At 42.5% G+C, this 6377-nt stretch overlaps 1 long non-coding RNA gene across 1 annotated transcript; it reads right to left on the reverse strand.

Moving 5' to 3' along the window:
• Positions 1-1251: 1251 nt before the first annotated feature.
• On the reverse strand, positions 1252-2304 carry LOC139824414 (uncharacterized). Its single transcript, XR_011735097.1, has 3 exons — positions 2114-2304; positions 1439-1925; positions 1252-1353 (listed from the first exon to the last, which is right to left on the reverse strand). It is a non-coding gene; the product is annotated as an uncharacterized lncRNA (long non-coding RNA).
• Between the last annotated feature and the right edge of the window lie 4073 nt (positions 2305-6377).

A 6377-nucleotide genomic window follows, 5' to 3' on the forward strand; every position in this document is an offset into this window, starting at 1 on the left:
TATATACATGTAAATTCATAATAAATGTGTAATTTATATATAATTAAAAAGAGAGGATGAAATTATAAAAAATATTTGGTAATAAAATGTATCTATATTTATTTGTAGTAAAACAAACATAAAATTACATATCTTGTAATTATTGATCCTCTGATCCTTTGAATTATTAATCATTATTAACCAAAATATAAACATATAATCACAGTCACGTATCAAGTGTGTTTTTATCGCTGAACTTACTTTTACATTGCAGTTCACACTTGTAGTAAAAAAAAATACAAATGTTAATGTAACTTTTAAACTAAAACAAACATAAAATTACATATTTTGTAATTATTAATCCTCTGATCTTTTGAATAATTATTAATCATTATTAACCAAAATAAAAACATAACATAATCACAATCACGTATCAAGTGTTTTTATCGCTGAACTTACTTTTATATTGTAGTTCACACTTGTAGTTAAAAAAAAATGTTAATGTAACTTAAAAATAAAAATAAATACAATAAAAATAATTGTAAAATTATTTCCACGCAATATAGCTTTAAAGTTTTTTACTTTTTTTCAGAAAGAAGTTCAATCAGTAATTTATTTCTTTCTGCTCTTAATTTGTTAGCTATTGTCATTTCCTCCTGCACTTTGATCATATGTTGTTCATATGCTAATCTTAATTTACTATGTTCTTCTAGTATTTGTTTTTGTATTTCATGCCTCTTTTTATTTTCTACTTCTATTTTACTTCTTAGATCTTGAATACTTTGTTCATACATGTGCAAAGCTTTTGCTGTTGTTCCCATTTGCTTCCTATGACCTTTTGTCAGTAATATTTACATTTTAAAAATATTTTAAATATAAATAAAGATATGGGTCCAATACATATTTTTTTACTTACTACATTATTATGGTTCGTGTCACTCCGTACCGTTTCTTGAGATGTTGAGGATTCATAATTTATTACTGGATGAGTTTGTACAGAATTAATTGTTGCTTCATTAATGTCATATGAGTTATTATTTTTATATGAGCCTATGTTTCTATTCAAATTTGTAATATTGGGAGAAATATTTTCAGTATCTTCATTTCCTTCATCAAAACGTCTATAACATTGTGATAAATAAATGCAAAGTTTCATATACATTATACATAAATAAAACTGTGTGTATTTTTACATATATTATATTTGTTCATTGTAATGTATGAATATTTATTATAAAATATTGCTTTTTAGATGTCTTCTATAATACTTACAAAGGAGTTTGTCTTATGTCGCTTCTGAATGTAGTATCTTTGTTTCCTGATAGAACCAAAGGCTCAATATTGTGTCTATGACCTAACAGTTCTGTCAATTCCCTATAACAAAAGAATGCTTTTTAAAATATATATTTATAAAGATATTTTTTTAATTATTCGTTATATATTAACTTCTAATACTTACGTTTGAAAGGGGCAGGTCATTCTATTTCTACCTGTTTGTTTGTTATGTGTTACTGTATTTTTGTATGATCTTTCTAACGACTTGTACTTATTCTCTGCTTAAATCGGTGTTACGTTATAGCCTTTTAAATTTATAATTTCAGATATTTTTTGCCACATTATCTTTTTGGTTTTTAGTTTTCTGTTTGCAAGTTGAACACTTTTTTCTTTATATAAAGATAAAAATAATTTGATACTGGCATCTGACCATAAGTGTGTTTGATTTCTGTTTTCCTCTTTTCCTATTTCATCTTCATTGTTTATTATTTCACTAACTTGTCTTTCAGTGTCATTTTCAACATTATTTTTAGTAAAATCTGTACTATTTTCTTCATTGTTTCGTACATCATCATGTAATGGTATTAATATGTTTTTATTGTCAACTGTGCAGTTAAGTGTGTCACAAGAGAAATCAAGATCTTTGTACGAAATTGCAAACTGTAATCCTCCTACACACAAATACAAAGTATATTATTAAATATTTTACATATAGTTTATGTGACAATTAGGGCCGGTTTTTTCAACTTTTTGGTAAGCAAGAAATTGAAAAAAGTGACCTTATAGTTATTGATACGGTAATTGTTAGATATCTCTTGAATCTGTCTGTAAAACTATTTTTATGTATATCTATTATTACCTTCAGTATAACATGTTACGTTTCCATTCGCATCTACTAGGATATTCCCTCTCTCATCTTTCTGTATTCTTCCAATTTCATTGTCCATTGTCTTGTTTGATCTTGTTTATTATAAAATGATCGCTTCTAATAATTTTAGGTTATTTAATGTGTACTACACTGACTGCAACTGACTGCACCTGACTGCACCAGACTGCACTGCACTGGTTGTACTACCTCCGGACCCAGTGCAATCAGTACAGTGAACTGTTGCACTAGTTCTCTTGCACTGTTACTAAGAACGGCAACACTTTTACCAATTCTGCTACAAAGAACGCTTCAGTGTACACTTTTTGAACTAGTACAGCCAGTTCAGCTACAAAGAACAAACTTAAAGTTATGCGCGAAATTCCAAATTACTTAACGCCTATCGACTCCGGAACACCCGGTATGCATGGCAAAGGCATCCCCGTTCCGATAGCTCGCGTGCCCCGTAAACTAGCTAACCGAGAGTGTTCTTCGAGGAGAAACGGTCCTGACGACTTCGGGAGACCGGGATGACGCAAACGGACCCATTCCCGTCAACGGCGGACCACTGCCCCGCGAATCAGCTAATCGGGCGTTTTCCGCGAGGACAAAGAGTCCTAACAACTTCGGGAGACCGAGACAAAACAGACGGACCCACTCCCGTCAACGGCGGATTACGGCCCCGCGAATTAGCTAACCGAGCGTTTTCCGCGAGGACAAAGGGTCCCAACGACTTCGGGAGACCGAGACGAAACAGACGGACCCATGCCCGTCAACGGCGGACCGGTGCCCCGCGAAGTAGGTATCCGAGCGTCGTCCACGGGGACAAGCGATCCCAAGGGGTCCGGGAGACCGAAAAAGGAGAAACGGACCTATTCCCGTCACAATCGGACAAGTGCCCCAGGAAGTAGCGACCCGGGACACTTCCCCTGGAACAAACATGGCGAATGCATGTATTAGGTCCGAAACAACCACCCCGTAGGGTAGGCGTCGACGTCCGACTAATGCCCCGGGAAATAGAGAACCGGAAGCGCAATCGAAAAGATAAGACCGGAAACGGGCCCCAGGGGACCCAGAGAACGCGAGCGCAAAGTCGAAAGTGCGGTGCGAGGCCCAGGAGGCTACTTAGCGAACGCGTTTCGCGATCAAAGCAAAAATCAATATGTAAACGCAATGACATACGCCCGTCACACCCATGGTGCGAAATCGAGGGATTTCCCACGAGGAATTTGTAAGTTTAAAGGAGGGTGTTACACGAGCGTGACAGTGAGGAACGGTGAACAAAATGTCACAAATGATAGCGTCTTCCAAGACAATGTAACCTGGGAGGCGGTATCAAAGAATCCGAGCGGCAATATTCTACAGAAGTAGCGCACGAATAAATACGTATGCGATGTCACGCGAGTCACCCAGTATATGTGGTAATTTTCCGGCAAAAACATGTTTGCGACGAAGTTCGAGCGAACACGGGTGCGAGAACAAGAGGCGCACAACGGGAGCATACGATTCCAGATGGCGAACGCGTGACGGTAAGCGCGAGCGACCGCGAGGAAGGGCGAGCGCTCGAGGAATCTCTCGCCAGCAACGGTAGCGTGCGGACGCGTATATCTACCACTCGAGCTGCGAACTTACGAGAAGTCCCGCGTACGGAGCGAATCCGCTATATCATACAATTACGTTATAACGCGAACGTAGAATCAACTCGCATAGTGCGGTTACGCGTGCGGAAGAGTCATTGTAAAAGAGATCAAGGAAAATATATTAATATTTTACCCGAAACGTCTCGAGTGAATTTTCTATCCGACACGGCCAGATCCCGATCCCGAAATACCTACCTGTATTACCTCTCGACGTCTACGACGATAATCCCGCGACGGTCCAGCGAAGGTCCCGAGGCAGTCCAGCGGTGCACAGCGGTAGTCCCACGACGGTCCAGCGGCAGTCCGGTGGCGATCAGTCCAGCGTTCCTGAAACGAAGGGGGAAAAGGCGAGGGCATCGCAAGGGTCAGTGGCATGTTTTTCATATCTTTCTCGGTGGGCTTAGAAAAAACCGAGTGGCGACCGTGATAAATTCAAATAAATCCAAATTCCGAATGAGTCGTGGCACGACCGACCCTCCGTCTGGTCACAGCCTCACCCACGCAAAGGCGTATTGGTGGACGGAGAGCCGAACTTAGGCGCTCCTCCGTCCAAGCAAGACGCCAGTGGCTGAGGGCCAGAAGGAGCCGGCAGTCACGGCGAATGGAAGTAGCCGGGGTAGAGTACCGCGCCGCCAAGCGGCTTTACTCCGATGCAATAAAGCAGGCCAAGGACTGCTCGTGGCAGGAGCTCCTGGAGGCCCTGGACAAAGACCCGTGGGGGCGTCCCTATAAGCTGGTCCTAAACAAGCTTAGGATCTGGACGCCCCCGGCGACGGAAGCCATGGACTCCGAATTCCTGGAAGAGGTGATTAGGACCTTCTTCCCGGGCGATCCCGGAGAGAGGGTAGACGACGGTCCCACCCCACCGGACGTAGAATGGGACGAGGAGTTTGGGGTCAACATGGATGACCTAAAGAAAGCCGTGAAACGGGTCAAACCAGGGAAGGCTCCGGGACTCGACGGAGTTCCTGCAAAAGCATGGGTCCTGGCCACCGGGAAGCTGGCCGGGCGCCTATGTGAAATATTCACACTGTGCCTTAGGCGCGGCCGGTTTCCCCGGATTTGGAAAACGGCACGTCTGGTCCTCATCCCAAAACCGGACAAGCCCGCCGACCAACCTTCAGCCTACAGGCCGATATTCCTGTTGGACGATGTCGGGAAGCTCTTTGAAAGAGTTCTAGCAAACCACTGCAGCCGACGGCTGCGCCTCCCAAAACCACGGCGAAGCGGAAGCAGGGGGCGGTTGTGACGGACGATCGAATGCTGGAGAAGCCGCTAATACCGCCGAGAAAGAAAAAGGAGCAATAGCCAGATGCCCGGATGTTGGAGGCGACGACGTCCAGATCCGGACCGATCGACTTGCGACAGCAAACCTATATTTACGCGGCGATAAAAGACGCCACGCTAGATTGGGGTCGAAACGTTGTGAGACGAATAAATAAAAATTGGCCAGTTGGGTCGCTTAATCTCGATTATTTTTATCTACGCACTGGCGGATCCAATAAAAACATCTAAGTGTAATGCGTGCGCGTAAATAAAAACCATCGTGTAAGATTAAGTGCGTAGGATTAAGTTTGCGACAATGATGCTTTCTTTTATTTCATTTTCATATAGTTGCGATTCCTGATATATTCTTTTCTTTTCATTTTTCAAGTAGTTTTTTTTATATATACCGAGCCAAATACGGCAAAAAGTCAAAGGACAAAAATGATCAGCACCCTCGACGGGTGAAAAAAGGTCTACAATGTAGACCAATAAAAAAGACTTAATTTTGAATTTGGATCTTATTTTGTTTTGATTTCATTATATGATAAAACGGTAATTCTACAGAATAGGGCCTTTTCCGAATTTTGATATTTTCTTGCGGTTTTCTTGGTAAAAACCTTTATTGTGACTCCGAAAGTGATAATCAATCGGTGGAGTCCGAAACATATGCACCCTACCTATTTTTTTTCAAGAAATTTTCAAAAAAAAAACAAAAAAAAGTTTAGAAAATATAGCAGCTATTTTGAGTATTGGAAGGCATAAATAACTAATATATATGTCAAAATAATTCACGCATACACTTTTCACGCGAACCGAGGTTTACGCACACCTCCCCCTGCTTTCGGGGGAGGTGCGGTAGTCCCGAAATAGTTCACGCATACACTTTTCACGCAAACCGAGATTCACGCGCACCCCCCCCTGCTTTCGGGGGAGGTGCGGTAGTCCCGAAATAGTTCACGCATACACTTTTTACGCGAATCGAGATTCACGCACACCCCCCCCCTGCTTTCGGGGGAGGTGCGGTAGTCTCGAAATAGTTCACGCATACACTTTCCACGCGAACCGAGATTCACGCACACCCCCCCTGCTTTCGGGGGAGGTGCGGTAGTCCCGAAATAGTTCACGCATACACTTTCCACGCGAACCGAGGTTCACTCACACCCCCCCTGCTTTCGGGCCGGGCCGGGCCAAGTGTATGCGTGAACTATTTCGGGACTACCGCACCTCCCCCGAAAGCAGGGGGGGGTGTGCGTGAATCTCGGTTCGCGTGGAAAGTGTATGCGTGAACTATTTCGGGACTACCGCACCTCCCCCGAAAGCAGGGGGGGTGTGCGTGAACCTCGGTTCGCGTA

Source organism: Temnothorax longispinosus, unplaced genomic scaffold (genome assembly GCF_030848805.1).
Source record: "Temnothorax longispinosus isolate EJ_2023e unplaced genomic scaffold, Tlon_JGU_v1 HiC_scaffold_362, whole genome shotgun sequence".
NCBI lineage: Eukaryota > Metazoa > Arthropoda > Insecta > Hymenoptera > Formicidae > Temnothorax > Temnothorax longispinosus.